The sequence below is a fragment of the Echeneis naucrates genome, chromosome 1 (genome assembly GCF_900963305.1).
Source record: "Echeneis naucrates chromosome 1, fEcheNa1.1, whole genome shotgun sequence".
Lineage (NCBI taxonomy): Eukaryota > Metazoa > Chordata > Actinopteri > Carangiformes > Echeneidae > Echeneis > Echeneis naucrates.
The window spans coordinates 22,004,815-22,025,188 of NC_042511.1; positions in this window are offsets into that span (position 1 = coordinate 22,004,815).

The following is a 20,374-nucleotide window of genomic DNA, read 5'->3' on the forward strand; positions in this document are numbered from 1 at the left end:
TGTCAGCTGATATGTGCTTTAGTGGAGAAAATCAGCAGACACATACACAATTTTCTCTAAGCAATGCTCCATCCCACTCAAATGTTAAAGATCTTAAAAACAGAGATTGTACTTTAAGCCACTCTCACTCCCCCATCCTCTGCCAGTTTAACTGGTAATTGACATCCTCCGCTGAATATATTTGCCCTCAAATATAAACACAGCGTGCACATACTGTGTCTACTTCGGCACACTGTCACTCACAGAGTACAAACATTAGTGAGAAATATCAATTTTCTGAGCCATGGCCGTGATGGCTTTTAGGTTTTAATCTGCCATTCCTTCTTGCTGAACTAACTGCCCATGAGTCAGCAAATTCCTTCACATTCGTATGAAATGCGACACATTCGGCTCCAGATCTGTCCCCGTGGACCTCAGTCCGTGCTTCTGCAAACACACTGGCTGGGAAGCAGCAGCTGCAGCCCTCCGTCAGCATCCCTGGATCATAGGAGGCATTTACATTTCAGTGTATAATCATAAAGTCTAAAGTCTAATGTTGACTTGTGGTTGAAGTATGAGCCATCATGTGTGGACAGCTGCCTCGGTTCAAATGGAAGGGCATCTGCTCCAGCAGACACGGAAACTAAAAATATGGTTGAAAGATGTGGTGTAACAGCACTATTCCAGTGAAACTACCTTCGGCGCTAATGTCACTACACTTCTGACTATAACACCACAGCAGCCACCCAGAACAAGGATTTTAGTTTTTAGCTTTTCTAACTTTTGATCAATTTAACTGTCTGTGAGAAAAGCTGAATACTCTAACACCGACTGCCATACCGAAATGCAGATAGCAGAAGGAAAATTCTCCTCACCTTCAGATACGTGGTACATCAATTTATTTTAAGTTTGTCAAGCCAGTTAGGCCGGCAATGTGAATTTGTTGGAAAGAGCAGTAAAAACTGGCCCTGGCTTAATGCTCCCAAATGGTGGAGGAACACGTTACCACAAATACCACACCACAGTCCTGACATTTTTTCTTCGCACCCAGCCATCAGTGGAAACTCAGTTGTAGTACATCCATTTCTCATGTCACCAATCAAACTGAGAGAAGCCAACAGGGTGTGATAGCTAGATTTTACAGCTAGACCAGAAAGACTTGAGCTGTCTCCCTTTGAGTGGCATGACATGGCCATCCCATCTGAGACACAAAGTGCAGATACAGAGCTGGACTGACACAAGTACCCGTCAGTGGGTTGGATGTCCGTTGGCATCTCAATTACTGCACAGGTAGAGAAATGATATTTGAGTCTATTATCAGGTTGCTCGCCCATGCAGGTGACACATGGCGAAGTATGAGAGTGAGAGAAGACACTCCAGTTATTGATTTGAAAAACAATCCAAGCTGACTCTTCTCTAAAACCGCAGTCCATATAATAATTAACTATTCTATCTCAACAAACTCTAATGATACAGTTGGAGAGTTAGAGTGTAATTTGTCTTTGACAGGTATGACATTAGCATTTCTGATATGTTGACGTGCTGCTGTGTTGCTCTGATAATATGGACAGCACCATCAGGTCACCATAAGACCAAACCTGTCACCTTTGGCGACTATGCAGCAGTGATGTATCATATCAGCGCCCTATATTGGCACTTTGGTGTTATTTTTAGGACTCTTATTGCTTAAATCCGCTCCTCCATGTCACAGGATTAAAGGATTCTGAAGGTGGCTGTTTGTGTGTAGTTGGATTTCTACCAATACCCTGAAGAAACGGTACCTTCAGCATCCATCTGGAGTGTCAGCACCATGTTTGACACATACTTGCATATGTGTGCTTTTTGAAGGTATCAGCAGTGATTGATCTTCTTAGAAAGTTAAAACATCTGCACATAAAACACCTAAGTGATGTCTCAGTATCAGTATGTCAGTGCTTGGCCAGTCAATCATTATCCTCTTTTTTTTTTTTTTTTTTTTTTTTTTTTTAAAGCAATTTCAAATCCTACACTGAATACTTTTTTCTATACAAGTAACATATAGTAGAGTATATTTGAGCAGTTATTTCAACATCAAATGTGGTTTGATAAATTTTTGAAACATCTGACTCAGCAGTTTGCAGCATCACTTTGTTTTATGGCTCCTGTATTTTCCAGGTAACTTCCTTGATGCTTTCATTTTAATTTCTGAAAATTGATCAGGTATTTCGAACAATGTTCCAAGAAAGGCCATCACAATTTAGGGTTAAATACAAGCTAATTATCTACAACATACTTCTAAATACAGTTTGCATGTTCTCCCTGTGCTTGTGTGGGTTTCCTCCCACCGTCTGAAGACATCATGTTTGGGTTAACTGGTGACTCTAAATTGTCTGTAGGTGTGAGTGTTAGTGTGAGTAGTTGTTGGTCTCTGTCTGTTGCTGTGTGTTGCCCCTGTGACAGACTGGTGACCTGTCCAGGGTGCTTGGCTTTTGTTAATGGGACTACATAGCAACAATGGAGAAATTGATCTGATGCTGCATGCTTTTGAACCACCTCACAAGTTATGGGCAATGCTTAACTGGCCACGAAATGTAGCTAAACACAAAAAACAAAACAAAACACGACATGTTTTCGGTTTAAGCAGGTGAGCTCTGTTGGTTACAACAGTTATGGTTTCCCTTTGAGCCTGAAGCCCATTAACCTGCAGTCTCTAAATTGCCCATTCAAAGTCCTCTTCAGAAAATCTATTCAACACACACTGACCTCTGTTTTTGGGTGTTTATCATTACAGATACATAGGCAACACAGAGACAGCAGTCTGAGCCTTCCCCTCCTTTCTTATGCGTTAAACTGGCTAATTTCATTGCTCATCAACCCTACAATTTGCATCCTAATCTAAATGATCTTTTGATTAAATTAAACTAATGAAGTATAATATGACTGCGAGCTTCAATGTGCTGGTTGGTGTTACTGTCAGGTTACTGTTGGGACAGAAGGAGGCCGTTTACAGTCCTTATACTGGCATTCATCCTCTTATCTACCCACTCTTTTCCACCTCTCTGAAATGTTCTCATTGATAAAGAATAACACACCTCTCTGATTCAGACAGGATTAATGCTACTGTGTGGTAGGAAAATTAAATTACCTGACCTGCCCAAGAGACAGTAATCCTTTTGAAAGGGGTTTTACACTCTTTTCCCTTTCTTCTTTCTTCCATTTGCTATGCAATGAGATAGACCCAAACTGATAGGGTGGCTCAGTGATCAAAGCTCTAACTACAAAATAATACTGCTGCTCAGCGCATTGAAATGAACTCTTGACCCTCTTCATGAGCTTTGGTTGTGCCACCAACTTTCATGACCCTTTACGAACATGAACATATAGTAAATGTGAGAATACAAATTACCAGTTAAGTTGTGTATTGTTATCAGATTGTTTTATCTGCTATTGCAATTTTTCAGAAGCCAATGAACAGAAATTAGCTGTCCTGTTTCTTCATTGTAGTAACGTAATCTGGCACCAAGTCAGCAATACCAATCAAGAAAGTGCTGCAATACTGGGGACTTTCTGGAAATCAACTTTAAGGTTTCGACAATAACTTGCTGGATTTGTTGCTAGGTGGAATATTGTCATTTATAAAGAGTAACAACACGTCATTATCTGTTGCCAAAGAAACTGTTTTTATGAAGAGCTTGAGGAGATTTACTTTTTTCTTGCAAGATACCCCGCAACAAATATCTGTGGCGTCCATGGTGTTGAAAGCTCTGCTTGGAAACTGTGAAAGCGCCTGTGGCCCTGGTTTATATTGGCACTGTGAGCATGCGAACAATCTGATGTTACCAGTCAGGTCAAAGTGCCATCATTAAAGAGTTACAGTCACTCGGCCACTTGCACAGTCACAGACTCACGAGTCCAGTTTTGACACTGTGCACTGAATATTTGCTGTAATTAATAGCCCGAAGCATGGCAACATGAAGAATGAAATATCATATTCCATATATATTTACAATAGTCAAAGTTTGATTAATAAAATTGTTCCAATTCGTTTTATCAGTGTACCGTACTTTTGGTCTGATTTGAGTGACCGAGGACGGCATAAACGAGAAGTGTTCTAACTATGACAGAAAACTTTGTTTGTGTTGAGCGAGCGAGAATGTGACTCAGAAACAGGTCTTCAGGACGTTTAACATGTACAGTGCAGGTAAATTATATCCACCACAGCAAGAGGCATATAAGTCAATGGGCAACAGCTAACTGTGGTCAAAGACGGAGATTTTTAGACTGTCTCATTGGGCGAAAGACAAGTTTGGACTCCTGTATCGAAAAGAAGCCCAAAAGTGAAGGGAAACTGGTTTCAGATAGTGTTCATATGCAACAGCTTCGCAATGAGGGAAGGAGTCCTGTGCTAGAATGAAAATATTAGAGCAAGCTGACCACAAACATTTTTGCTCTTTTCTTTTTTTTCCACAAGATGATTTGTCAACCTGAATAAGAAACGTCACCAGATGAAGGTCGGAGGAAGTTTGTTGGTTGGTGGCAGATGTGGAGGGAGCCATGGGGATCAGGAGCCCCCAGGTACGATCTGCTCGAGGCCCCCAGATTGTCCTACATTTATCTGTCTGGCCCTTTCATGTGAGCATGATAACTCGGGAATTTTCGGGGTATTTTTTCGTATTTTGCACAAATGTTCAATTGGACTCAATGAGAAACAGTGAAGCTTTTGGTGGTCAAAGGACACGGATCAACTTTACTGCGACATCGAAGTATTCTGTCACACTATTTCAACACCATAAGGGAGCAGAACAGGAGATTACGTCCATATTTCCTGCCTCTTGAATGGTTGGCAGAGGCAGACAGGTGGAAGGTTGTAATTCTAATTTCCATAGAAATGACATTGCTGCATCTATATGAGCCACACATAACAGTCTGGATCTGCAATGTGACTCTAGTGGGTCAGGGCAGAGTTTCAGCTTTCAGGGTGGGATCAGGTCAAGTCAAATACAGCTCCTAAAAAAGACGACAACTTCTCGCTGGGTGCACTGACATTTTGGGTGAGGTGGTAATGCATTGCAGGTTTGATTATATTCATTCTTGCAATGCAAGCTGAATCAGAAGCTATCTGAAATCCCCAAAGACTACAGGAAGCGTGGGAGCATCGTGCACCCCTGTACCTCTGTTCTGGAGGATGAGGTAAAGAGTTTGCCAGCCTCATTGGTCTGGCCAGTACTGGGGAATGATTTAGCTGAGCTTGATATTGGCTAGCAGGTGGTGCAAATGGTTTATTGTTATGAAATATTGCAACAGTTTCATGATACCGTAATTACTTGCAATTTATGTGTCGCTGCTGTGTTGTGACTTATAAAAAAAAATTAACATGATCTTTATTGTCACATAAATTCTTATGATTTTTTTTGTGTAACACATTAAAAAAACTATTTATGTATCATGTATAATAAAATATAATTATGGGCTTCATATTCGACTATAAAAAAAAGCTTTAAGCATAATAAAGCCACATGTTAAAGCATATTGTGAAATATTTTGTTCAATATAGAAGCACAGGAACAGCAAATAAGTCAGCATAGAATTTGATTACTAGAGCCTAAATGTCACTGATGACAGTCAGACAATTGGATCTGCCTGGTTTTGATGTTTCTTGTGACAGACAGGCTGTCAAATGTGGAGAATAAAAACAGGCTGCAAAGTACAATTCTCAAAAACGTGTTTCAGGTTTGGGCTTTAAATTGAATCACAGCCTGCGAAATGACAGCCTCTTGAATCAAAATATAATTAATTCTCATGCTACTACTGCAGATATTCCAAAACATAATGCAGAGAAAGCAAAACAAACTGGGTCAGTTGGTGGCTTTAATCGGATGAAGAGAAATCACCATTATGTGATTCAAAGCAGGTCAATCCTAATCTGGGAAACAGCGTGTATCCATCATTCTATTCATCCTGTAATCCCTGGGATGACGGCCATCGACATTACCAGGACGAGAGTGTGCCAGACGACAGTCCTGCACTGTCCGCTGCAGCATTCACTGAGCTTCTCAAGTATCCATATTCAATATGAATTAGAAAAGGAATTTAGCAGGGATTTATTGTACATGCTTGGCCAGTTCATGACAACATGGTATGTTAAGTGCACCAGTAGGGAACGACAAGAGAGAGAGCAGGATTACATCTCATACCTGAGCTTACAACAGCTTAGTACCTGCAAATATTTTCACTGAGTAAAATTCATTTTTTTCGTAGAAAAGGTGAAGGTGCTGTCTGCCACAGATAAAAACCTAATCAAACTGTGACAGGAACTAAACTGCAAGAACCATTTTTAGATTGCAAAGCGACAAGTAATAACTCCAACAGTTATTTCCCTATTGTTTATGAAGGATGTCGTTAAAACTAAAACATCTCTAAAACCAATTTTTAAATATTGTTTTGTTTTTCTTCATTTGCTTCATTTTCATTTTTTTGTTACTAATAGCAAAATAAGCTTATGTTTCACTTAACAAAATACATAATCAAGTAGTCAAAATCATCAATATTTTTTTACAATCAGTGAATCAAGTGTTACAAATGTCACATTAAATAAAAGTTAAGTGTTTTTTGTTATTATTCTTATTCTCTATGTTTAATCCAAAACAAAAGACATGAATAGCATCACATTGACTGTCAAAATGAATATCTCCAGAGCAGAGAGTTGATCGCTATCACAGAGCTCCCCCCCTTCTCAGTCATTCTGGGTCATAATCACAGCAAGGTATTTCCACACCAGGTGAACTGCAAGTTATCCTCTTTACTGCAAATGACTAAATCAATTCTATAAGTGTATTTTGCGTAAAAACATAAACTTAGGTTGAACCTAACAGAGTTGTAAGGTTAGAATTGAACACCCGTTACACAAAAACTGATTCAAACTAAGCAGGTTTGTGTTGTTCCTAGTCAGCATCTCATTAACCAGCTCCCAGATGTGAAGGGAAGAGTTCCAAATTGCTCAAGATTTAACAAAGGGCCCTGACCCTATTAAAGACTTAATGTGAAACTTGTTCAACCAGGATGCTCCCAAAGCAGGTGGTCACCAAAACAGGTGCTAAGGAACTGGGTCTGGGGTCCAGGAAAATGTGTGTCTGTTTGTGCATATATGTATATATATTTTTCATTTTTACCTTCATCGCTGAAAGGCACAACTGAGTTGGTGCTGAAGATGATGCAAGTGCAAATATAAGATGAAGCCCTACATTTGTTCCCATTAAACTAATTTCTTTTTTTACGTAGTCAGTATTAAACAGATTAATTTCAACAAGGAAATAATCCTCACGCAAAATCATGATAACTCCAGTAACACAATTAGTTTGTTTTGTTTGTAATTAACTCGTTTCCAAATGTGTCGAATAAACAAGCAAAAGTGTTAAATTGTAGTAGAAAAAAAAATAATAGTAATAATCTTCAATTCATATATCCCCTGTTTTTGGGAAACGGCGAAAAGCAGGGAATTAAGATGGAAACTTTTTAGACATTGAGAAGCACATTAATCATTCCCTGGATCCGTAGGGACAATGGCAGGTGATGTAGTTCACTTTATATTCACAGCCTCCTGCTGGTCTACATGTCTGGTACATTTCTCATCACATATTCGGCTTTGGTGTGAATGAAACAGTAAAAAAAAATGTCTTCATGGACTGGGGTCTTGATTCAAATGGAGCATGAGAGGATAATCCTTTTTTGTAGGAAATCCTTCATCATAGGTCCTTACATATTTCTAAAATGATGTAATTCCCTTTCAGTGGTCTTCAATGTAAAAAAAGAAAAAAGAAAAAAGAAAATAGCACAGCAAGAGATGGCCTGACATGCGAGACCATGAAAGCTTGAATATAGATCACTTCAAATGGCTCACAAATGGCTTGTGTCCCATTCATAGTCTGCTTTCCCTGTGAGATGCTGCAAAGCAAATCTGAGCGGACAGAAAAGCTTGGTGATGCCAGTAATGTAAAATTATGATTAGACTATTTTGAGTCTTGCATAAATAAAAAAAAAAAAAAAGCCTTGAGAAGCATTGCGCACATTGATTTTTTAAATGCTGTTAGCAATGCCACCATTATTTGTCACAACTTAAACTTTTGTTCGGTCCCTGCAGTATTACATATAATCTAAAAGCCTCTCTCCCTTTTCAACACATGGTGATCTAATTCAGAGCCACTGTTTGGAAAGCAGTGAATTAAAAAAAAATAAAATAAATAAATCCACACAAGCAAACAAGTTTCAGTGCTGACATGATTGTCTCACACAGTTCCCACAGCCCATACAAGCGAAATAAAATGACCGGGCAGTTCCCCAGTGGTAAGTGGTAATGCCCTCATTTATAAAAAACAAAGTCTCTCAGTAACCTTTAAAAATCAACCACACACACAGATGTTTTCGCTTACTCTCACTAATTAAAGCTCAAATTGAAGGTCAGGTGAAGGTGCATGCTGGGGGGGAAAAGAAAATAAAATAAAATCAAATAAATAAAAATGCCTTTTTCGCAGACATTTAGAGTTGTCGTTGTCGGGAAAGCACAGGTGTTCCTCATAACATTAACAATGGCTCCGTTCTACAGTCGAGTGTGCCGAGGAAGCAGGCTAGACGCTGCTGTTCTTATTCATCACCCACCATGTTAAGTCACAGCACATTTCAATCTGTCTTCATGAAACCTCTCTGTTCACCCTGCAATCTATACACCGAGCTGTCAAGCTGGAGACAGTACTGTACCTCTTGCATTATGAGTTCAGCCCCGTGTTAACAATAGTCTGAGGTGAATGATTCACAAGTCTGAGACTGCATTCAGCTATTGCTGTTTTTGTTATTTACCCCTGTGGTTTTCGTCAAATTTCTTCTTTGAAAGAGAGTTTTGCACAGAACACCATCCACTGCACTGAGGAAACTGCACCAAACTTTGAGAACAAAGGCGCTGACCGTCATGAGAAGACCTAATAAGGCAGAATAGGTGAAAACACCTGTGAAGCCACTTTAAGAGCTCTAAAGTGACGAGAAGAGAGAAAGTCAAACAACAAAGCTAAGTAGCAGTCATGATAAGCTGTTCTCTAAATACTAAGGAAAGAAGTTTTAGACTTTAGTGTAGGAGTGGAACTCACATGCTGTCCCCAGATTATTTGTCATCAACATTTAAAGTGTCCAACATATCCATAAAAAAAAAAAAAAAAAACTAAAAAACTTACACAGTTGGCTGAGCTCCAAATTTGAAAGCACAGATCTAATCTGTCCAGTTAGGAGTCTTGAAGTATCGGAACAAAATACCACAAAAATAACGTTCTCCTTGTTTCGGAAGTCGTCCTTGTCCCTAAATGGGTTCATTGCAGGTACTCTGCAACACAGTCCAAAGACAAACACAGGTTTGTTGGTGGCTCTAAAATTTAAAATGGATAGGACAAGTGGTCCCTTCCTTACTTTCAACCACTGTCTCTAGATACCATCATGAATACACGATGGATTGACAGACATACGTGTTTCACTAACGCCCCTCCCTCACCCTGAAATGCGCCAAAAAAAAATGAATATCCACTTCTGAACTAAAATATATAAACAATGTAAAGAACTTCTACTCCAGCAAATTCAATACACTCCGGTCTGAACATAATGTATTCTGACCACTTTATTTTCCTTTAATATTATTTTAATGTTTAGACTTTCATTGTTTGTACATTCCTTGCAGGTTATGTCCCTATTTTTTGGCAAGGAAAAAAGGGGGTATTGTCCATGTATGAAAAATAGATTTGGTTAAAAAAAAATATATAAACAGTTGGAAAAAGTCCAGCGCATGCCAAGACAAAGTGGAAAGCATATGTTTTAAATTTCTGACTACAGCCTGTGAGTTACATTGGAAGCTGTCAGGACCAGACAGATAAACTGGGACCCACAAAGTAGAAAAGACAAGGATTAACGAGAGGTAGTTTATTAACAGTGCAGGGTCGGTACACAGGTAGGCATATAGCTCAGGCGGCAGTCCAAAAACACAAGGCAGGATCAGGAGTCAAATACAGGCAAGGGTCAAACCCAAGAGATAATAAGAACAAGCAAGGATGCGAAAGCCAAAGAGGAACCGAGAAGGGCAAAAACTGGTCAGAACAAACACACAAGGGGCATAATGCCAGCAAGCTGACAGAGACATAAATGCACAGGCCAATGGGCGACAGGTGAACGGCATTAGGGCGGAGACAGCAATCAGAGGAGGGCGGAAACAGGAAGCAGAACAAACCACAGCACGACAGCACAAGACTACAAAATAAAACAGGAAGTGACAAACACACAATAGTCTGGGACCTGACAGAAGCATACAACAAAACTCACAACCAAAATAATAATAAAATAACCAAAAACTAGTTATATGCCCTCATCACTTTTTGACAGTGAGCAGCTCTTCAGTCAGAAGAAGCAGCTGGAAGAAAACTTCAATAAAAGGTGAGACATTTTTCAAAAGCTGTTCATCTAATTTGTTTCTCAGTGGTGTCATTTTTTTGATTACTTTTACAATGAAATGTAGCTTTTTAGCGATGTATAATAAAGAGTAAATATTCCACCTTTCACAGTTCCTTTGTTGGGCTCAGTTGTCTCCAGTGTCAGTGATCAAATGTCATCAGAATTTCCACTTCAGAGACTTTGTAGAAATATAGGTGTAACTTTATTTCCAATTCTTCAGTTGTGTTAGAGAGAATCACTTGGAGTGTTCTCATTAGATGCTTAATCTTAGCTGGTGGTGAAAGCAATGTAGCGTTTGGTGTGTGGGGAAATAAATGTGAAGATAAGCAGCAGCATTTTTCAAATGTCCCTTGCGTCGGAGTTCTCCTGTTCTCACAGTTCATGAATGAATTTGTTCATTTATGTGGGCCTGTTTTCCCCATTGACTGGCTCCCGTATCATTCCAGACGCTCCCACTCCTGCCTGCCCTGCAGTGACCCCAGATCTTCTTGCTGCTCCCAGTCACTTCATTTCCTGCACCCACCTACTCACCTGTTCCCCGTTCGCTCATTAGTATTTATAAAGGCCCAGTTTTACTGGTTTCCCTGCCAGGTTGTCTATTGTTCTGCACATTCTGCAGCACACTTGGGTCTTTCTTTTTCTCCTCTTCTTGTCCCCTCCCCGATGACCTGCTCATTTATGAATTCCAGTCTGTTTTATTATTGCTCAATATTTTGCTCTGTCCTTTTTGATCTGTTGACCCGTCAATCCTGCTTGCTTGCTGCCAACCCGAGCCTGACCGAATATATTACCCCTTGCCTTTCTCCCATTTGCTTTTCTTGGCTGCAAATTTGAAGTAAAGGTGAGCTGTTCTTTTCTCCGAGAGTCTGAGTTATGCACATGAGGCCTCCCTGTTTTACTGAGCTGTGACATCCTGAATTATGCCACACTTTTCACAGGTTGTGGTTTTTCCCACAGCGTGGACTGGATTCTGTTTAAGGCTGAATCTGGATATAACTAGAATGTCAGAGAGTGCCATCTTTGGTGTCATTGAAGAAACCCATGAATAAAAATAAATAAATAAATAAATAAAAACAAATATGTGGGTTTTCAAATCTGTTGCAATAAATTTATACCTGCCTCATCTTGATGGGGGGGTGGGGACTTAAATTGCCACCGGTCTAAAAAACACATCCTTTCCAGTAGATTGCAGCTAAAAAGGAGGAGTCATCTTGATGTTGCTCTGAAGAAGACTGGTGTTTCTCAGTTTTTCTCATCTCTCTCAGTCTTATCTTGATCAATTATTTAATTTGTTTTTCACATTTGCATCAGTTAAATTCACAATTAGTGGCATTTTATTTCTCGGCTACACAAAACCACAGATGCAGCATGAGCCAGAGTTATGCTTTTAATTTCATGTATTGCTTAGGTCAGAGGGTTGTGTTAATTAGGGTGGCATGCATGCATGCAGTGTTTTTCAGCAGGATGGGGCACTAAATGCCTAAAAGCATTGGCTTGAGCTGTTTCAATAAACATTGCCCATGAGAGTGAATATATTTTCATCAAAATGGCCATCAACAAATGACAAAATGAAAAAGAAAAAAAAAATTGAAAAACTAGGTAATGGTAACTAAAACTAAATAAAATGTAACTGAAGTTTTTTGTCAAGTAATAAAAACTAGCATCAAGTTGTAAAGAAAGTCAATCAGAGCATGTTTTTATTTTTCTCAGCCAATTAGAGCAGATCTCTTTTTGACGTTCACCTATGGGGAAGTCAACAGCTGCTAATCATTGTCACTGTCGTGGCAATCACTATTTTAAAAAATCTAAATAAAAAATGAATCCTCATTTGCAGTTGTCATTTCCTCTTTAACAGGTTAATAGATATTACCGGTGACTGGAGATCCAAGAGAAACATTTTAAATAATGCATCGCACTTACACTAAACTTTTTACATTTTACTTATACTAAATCTACCATAGGTTTTTGTTAGACTAAAATCATGATGGTATTTGGTTGATTAAAAGTAGAAAAAAGTTTACACATTTCTGTGACTAAGACTAAATGGCATTTTCATCAAAAGACTAAAAATAAAAGAAACTTGCCTGTCAAAGTTAACACTGGCTGTTTGCACAAAAATAATTCTAAAAGTACTATTATTTTAGCCAACATCCATCAAAGTAGCCGCAATGATAATAATTAAACAGTGAAGTGCTTGTCTTACATTGACTATTCAACATCAAGACCAAAACTAACAACAGTTTAGGAAGTTAAGGAAGTATTGGCAGTTCCAACACACTGTTTTTATCCCTCTATATGAAAACAGTCATATGTTAAATGAATTCTGTTTAACCACAGCACCGTCATAGTATCTGAAATACATACAGCCATCACACCTCCAAACTGTGGCCCCCTGTTCAAATTCCTATTATAAGGTCTCCAGTCAGCATCTTCTTTTGTTTTCTGATTAGCTGTTCTCATCATGTTGGGTCATCCCTTCATCTCACCCATATCTTAAGATGCTTAAATCATGACCTATTTGAACTTTCCTTAATCTTACTAACTCAGTTCCCTTCTTTTCCTGTGAGCACATCTGTTCCTTTTTGTCTTGTATTATAAACTGCAACTACATGCAACTCCTCTGCCATGTATCCATCTGACTATTTCCCTGCCATCTGTTCTGTGTCTGCCTTCCAGCCCACAGAGACTAGCACACTTTAAAGGAAAACTGCTGTAGTGATGTTCTTACCAGGTGCACAAAATATGAATGAAGATCTTAAAGCTGCAGGAGTTCAGCAGCTTTCCTTATAGCTCTATACAGCATTTTAGCATCTTTTAGCTCAGCTTTTTGTTTTGCAGCCCACACATTTTTTATTTTTTATTTTTATTTTTTTTTTGCTTCATTGAAGTCTAAAGATGCATCTGGAGCACAAACACACACTGCATTATGCATTCAGTATCCGTTCCTAATCCATGATCGGGAAAGCTGCTATAGCTCAGGGTTCAGTAATGAATGAATGAATGCTTGTTTATTATGAGGTGTAGGAGGAACTAGATATTATATTTGCATAAAAAGCTTATTGCTTATTGTAACACGATTAGGGGCTTTTGTAGACTCGAAGCCTTTGATTTCTGTGAAGGTTAGTTTCTGAGGAGATCCAATCTCCATGACTTCACTCAGGATACTCTCCACTTGGTGTTGAATGTCTACCTATTATCACTGTCAACTTTGTGGTCTTTGTGTGTTGATGAGATGTGGCTTCTTTTCTTTTTCTTTTTTTTTTTACTGTCAAAGTGTATGTATTTTCAGTTGTATACTGAGTCTAACAAAGATACGTTCATGCAAGAATGATTACATTTAGAGGTAATGGTGTTTCTGAAGTTAATGTGTCTTAGTCGTGCGCCCCAGCACAAGGTAGTCCTTTGTGCTCTGCGCTGAAAGTTTTATGACCCTGCTGGTAATTACCAACCCATAATAATAAAATTACCTGAGCAAGTGTGCTAATTAACATGCATATAGGTAGTCTCTCCTTGTATGATTAACTGAGAGACGGGATCTCCCACAGCCACTGTTTTTTTTTTTTTTTTTATGCCAAACTATGCAAATCCAGATTGACCTAAAATCTAATTTCACAATATAACAGTTTCCATACAAGACAAGGCTGTCTTACACAGTAACTAATCAAACTGATGAACCTAATGAATAAAAAGGACACTTTACACCACAGAACGTTTTCTACTTCCCTTCACTAATGTGCCCATTAATGTGCACATTGGATCAAGCATTTTAAAGCAATGGTGCATGCAGCTGGGATGGAAACATCTATGATGTCCAGCCAGTAACAGCACTTCTGCTCTTTACTTGTTTTAATTTGATCCTCAATAACAGATGGAAAGAAATTACAGGCTTAACCGCTCTCTCTCTCCAATCTACTTTACTCCTGTCGCATAGCATCAATGATGCATTGATGAGGTTTAGTTAGGCTTATTGAGTAAAATAGTGTCTATTGACTCATGGTTCATGTTATTTCTTATGGTGAGACAAAAAGACAATCAAAGTCTTTCAGAAAATGCCATTTAGTTTTCACAGACTTTTTTTCTTGTGGCCTGCAGGTGTGGAATTAATGTTTGGAGGTCTGATCAGCCAGATTCGTTATTGTCAGCATGAACTTGTGAACTCAGAGGAAATGAATCTATTTTGGTTTAATACTGACTGTTCTAAATGAGAATAAGGACCTGTATGCCAGAAAATTCATACCTGAGGCTTTCCAATCACCATTTCCACATTTTCTCTATCATTTTCAATGGTGCACTGAATCTTTGTGATAAGTTCATTCTAGACTAGGGCAAAAGCGTCTTTCATTCTGGTTGCAAAAACCTGCAGTGTGTTAATTAAAACAAAATCAAGTGAGCATATAGGAAAAACTAAACATCTAAAACAGCGAGTGTTGGTGAGAACTGGCATCAGGCTCAAAGGCAAGTATGCCCAAGTATAAAGCTGCACTTCAGTCCAAACTGTTCCTCTGCATGTGAAATGATATTAAATAACTTGAGGGAGAGCATATCTGGGGTGTTTTTTCGAGCTCGACCAGTTTGTCATTTTTAAAGCAGATGGATGACCTTATCATAGTTTCAGTTTCTAATCAACATCTGACAACAACAAGCATTCATATTGATCATCTTGGCACCTAATGCCGCCTTCTTTCTTGGTATTCAACAAAATAATATTATTCTTAAAATTAATATTCTTAAGATGTCCTGGCGTGAGCCAAATCATTTTATTAAATCCAGAGAAGATTTTCCTTTTCTTTACAAAAAGTAAGCGCTTTTGAAATTTGAAATCTAACCACATACCATGGCCTTTTTTTTTCTCAGAACCTAATGAACATCAAACATGTAATGGCCATGAAGTAATGCCTGGCCAGCAAACGGCTCCTATCAAATAGTTGGTGTCAAGTCCATAATGGGCTGAAAATGGCAATTCTTATCTTCGGGCTGCCAGATGTGGATAAAGTACGCAGATAAGCAAGGAGCCAACTGACTTTACGATGTTTGTGAGACAGGATGTGAAAAGATCTTATCATGAAGCCCCATCTGAAAACATTGTTTCAATAAATGCATTTAAGGTGTAATAAATGAAGTCAGTAGTGGTAGTTATTTTATTGCTTTGCCCTGGATTCTACTGCTTCAAAGAAGATTTCAAACCATCTCAGAAATTCTGATATACTTCCAGTTATTACTGCATGATTTTATAATTATAATCTGACAGATGCGCACATGGATTGGACATTTATCCCAAGTAAACTACTCCGCATGCCTATGCAAACATTATGCAAAAGGAAAGTCAAAATCCTTAAGATGTGTGGTGAACTGACAATTAAAGCACGCATGCATATTAAATTCATATTTCAGGGAACTTGTAGAGGGGCATTTAATTTTGGATTTTAAACTGCATAAATTATTTTCATTATCGTTAATCTACTGATGATGTTGTCAATTTAAATCTTTATATTTCAGAAAATGGTAAAAAGCTAAATGCATGTAGTGACAACTCTTTTAAATGTGTGCTTTAAAGGACTGCGTTCATAAAATCCAGTTTACAATGAGAAAAACACACATCTGAGAACCTTTAATGATTCAGATCCGTTTTCCAATAATGAGGTGTTATAAAATCCTGTGAATTCACTTTGAGCTTCCAAGTGAGCTTGAGTCTTTTCCCTGAAAAAGGCTCGGATGTGGCTTTAATTGTAGGGCCAACAGACGAGCTTTTAAAGGTTCTCACGTGTTTCTTTTTTTATCAACAGCATTTGTTTTTTGTTTTTTTCTCTTTCAAATAATACTATGATGTCTGCAGCACATATGTTGCCAAAATGCCCAGGTCTCCAAACTGTCTTCAGTGAAAGATAGCGACTATGGTAGAGCGCTTGGGTGGCATATGTATAGCTTTTAATTTGGCCTCTCAAATTAAAGAGTGACACGTGCCAACAGGAAACAAGGTCTGACACACAGAGAGCAGGCTGAGATTAATGACATTACTTGTTAAGTCTTTTTTCCAGTAACCTTCCTTTAGGCCTCTCTCCCTCTTTTTTGTCAGTGTTTAAGTTTCGCTAATGTAGCATAATGGGAGTGATAAATCACTGCTGCCTGTTATGTACACTCCACCGTTGTGTGCAATACTGCATCATTGGATTTATTCAGTTGTTTGGGCAGAGAATAAACAGCTTACATAATGAGTCTTTCATTGACTATTTAAAAGAGTTGCTAGATAATAAAATACCCATAGCAATAAACCGTCATCAGTACACAACACCAAGTTACCAATGTTTATTTATACAATGCAGCATATGGCTCCGCTAATTGTGCGAGTTTGTGCTGCTTTATTCACAGGCTCATCACTGTACACCTTAATTGCCTGCTTTATATGCTTGTTTGTGCATGAGAACAAAACGTTGCCTGATTTTCATGAAAGCAAATCCATCCAATGGCCAAACTAGTTGAGATTTCACCATCTGGAGGTCATACCGACAATTGTGGAACAGGCATTTGCCCACAAAGAATTGTCCTCAGGTAACTATTAAAATTAGAACTTATCAATAATACAAAGGGACATACTCCGAAATAAGTAACTCACAGCATAAAGTAATGATTGCATTAACATAAAAAGAAAGAAAGTTGTCTGAGAGTAAATAACCTCATAACCTAAATAACCTCTTTATCATTAAGGCATGCGTCATTCATCACTTAAACAAATTGTTTCTAACCACCCAGTCATGGCTTCCACAAAAGCTGCAATATGGCAACATGCTGCAGTCTGCTCAACCAGTCTATTGGGAGTCAAAGGACAGATTCAGAGGCTGATGAAAAGATAATGTATATATTGTATATTTTGGAGTTACTCCAAAAACATTCATGATTATCTTTAATGTAATCAGCCTTCACAGAAGGAAAGGTTGTCTTTTATAGTTGTCATTTCGGTGCTTTTCATTAAATTCAAACTGTAGGCTGTCCTTCTGTGGTGCCACTTTTCGCTCAGTTCCTTCACTTTTCTCGTGCATTTACTGGAGTGTGGAAAAAGTATGAATGCATCAAGAGGTGGCCCATGAGTTATGTGGATTCTTAAAATTGCAGCCCACTCAGTCGGCAATCTACGGCCTTTTGAGGTCTGTCGGCCTGTAATTTCACTCCACGCTGTTACATTAAAGACGAGGAATTAGGAATTCAATTAAAGTTGAGATCCAACTTCCAACTTGGCCATTAAATGGATGCACTTGCACAGAGTGACTCATAATAAATGAGATGGTAAAGGAGTGCTCCCGCTGCATCAACAAGAAGCTACATAATGTGCCTATCGACATTAAAATAGGGCTGTTTGACCATCCAATAGAAGCTCCTTGACACGCTGATCAAGATGCAAGTACTTGTTATTGATTAACTGACTCAGGAAACCCAATTTGCACAACTAAGGTCAACATATATAAGTCTCTGTCTATCCTCCGTCCATAAGTCTCTGTAAGTCCTCTGGCACATTTATTTCTGTACAGTTCGTAATAGTACATTAAAATGGATCATTGCAGTAGCTGCTCAAAAAGATTATCTGATGTATATATTTTTTTAACTAAAATTAAAGATATATAATAATTGCATTCATTCCAAGCAACAATTTGAGAACAAAGGAAAGACGGGGGTTTGGGGGGAATGCTTAATAAGGTGTAAAAACCACCAGGATGACAAACAGGATGCCACTTTCTTGGTGTTGGAAAAGCACTCCTGAAAGATGGCAACTTTTCAATTAACTACCTAAAAAAAATACTCAAATTGTGTTCCGTTGACTGCAGCCACCAGCCTTTCATTTGCATAGATGAGAAAATGACGAGGATCTGAAATGCAGCCTTGTGGCACCCCACAGCATGGTGCCTCTAAAATCCACAGTTGTTCCTGTGATGTTCCCGCTGTCCTACTTTCAGACCTGGACAGAGACGTTTTAACAACTGATTGAGAGAGCCAATGTGCTAAAAACACTCTGCAAGTTGTGTGCTTTGCATGATATAACTTACAGTGCAACTACATCTTTTCATTTTACTTAGGGAAATTGCCCTGACCCATATACACGAGATGATGGTTTGTGAAACCACAAATAGTGGCAGCCCTATCCCTCAGAAATGTGACAAATAAAATCCAAAACAGATGCTTCATTAGTACATAATAAGGACTGCGACAGGTGATATCTCAGAGGCAGGGGGAACAACACATCTGTCTTCAGTTTAATACGTTTAATCATCATCTTCATCATGTTTTAATTATTACTTTCAGAAAGAGGACTAATCAAACGTAGTGCATAGCTAGACTATTGTAATGTAAAAGTAAACAGTAAAAAATAAATTTGCAGCATAACAGCTGAGAGTTGACAGGAATAGTCATCTTTAGGACAGCAAAAATGGAAGGGGAAGCAGGAACAACTCCTCGGGGGGGGTTGCTTTGCAGGTCAATATACCAATGAATCCTGGTCTCTGCTTTATGGAGAAAGTGCTGTGTGTTTTGTGGATGTGTCTGTCTGAGAGAGATGGGGGACTTTCTTTCTCCCTGAGAGAAATAAACAGAAAGAAATGAAAAGATTTATGTTCATTTCCCCTTCAGTTGCCCTCCTTATGAATGGTGCATGAATAATAAATGTTTAGCCAACATAAACCTGACTTCCATTGTTGCATCAGATGATGGATTGGATTGACTGGGGCGTGCCCTTCCTGTGAACATTGTTGTTCTTTAAATTTAATCTGGCAGTTGGGTATGTGTTCGAACACAGTGAGGTATAGCCTTTCATTGTTCTACACTGCTGCCTCTCATTGGGCATCAAGGGACGAGCATCCAGGTAGTCATTCCAACCAAACACTTCTTCAGTTAATTAAAATACTGTTGAACCACAGAAGGAGAACTCCTCAGTGAAATCACCTGCCGAAATGTTTGGAAGGAAATCTAAAGGACACACGGGCCTTGTACTCACATCGCATGACAAAACACAACAAACAGTTCAATGCACAACCAGGCAGAATAACATTTGTACTGTCCCACACTGCAGTCTTCCTCATTGCTCCAGGGGTAGGATAAATTAAACAAGTTCAGTTTCTGAATAAACAGTGGGTATAAGGTTGCATCTGAGGTGTAATCGGTTATAGATTGCTACTTGCTTCACGGTAATGTTTGGTTATGTTTCATAATCCACTTGAGTACCATTACTTTGGTCTGTTGTTGACCTTTAGAAACTTCTCAACCCGATGACCTGACCCGACCCACACCGTTCTCGGCTACGAAAAAAAAAGTTTTACTTGGCCAAGAGAAGCCAAGCAACAGACTGAATACTTTACATATCATTTTTGTCAGAATGTATTCTTTTATAACCCCTTTGGTTGAATTAATATAAGCCTGCTTGAGATAACCTTTTCTCCTAGAAATTATGTCTGTGCTACTAAATCATAAAGCCAAATTTTCAGTGAGGTCATTGAGGACTGATGTTAACCTGCTATCTTTGAGCAAAGACTGGGTTTGTTAGATGGTTGTGTTGAACTAGATGGGAAGCACTGCACAAATGCAATTACCAAAAATACCAAAATCAGCAGTGTCAGTAGGATTAACTTCAATTATAAATCTATTTGGTCTTTTGACTTTTTTCATATTTAACTGTGCTCACAGTTTTTCCTAAACCAAAATATGAGTACCACAAAAAGAGACACTCCTCAGACTGTAGTTGGTTCAGATGGCAAAGTCATTAAGATTTCCTCTCCAACGTGCACATATTTGTTTTTTGAAAGTTAGTTGGGTGAAATCATAATCAGGAGACAGGTCGAGGATTTTGCCTTGACTCAGAAGCAACAATAACATTTACAAACTCAACAAAATAGGGTCATATCTGACTGGCAGCCACTCAGAAGGGCTTCTCGGCTTTAGCTGGAGATCTGAAAATCAATGC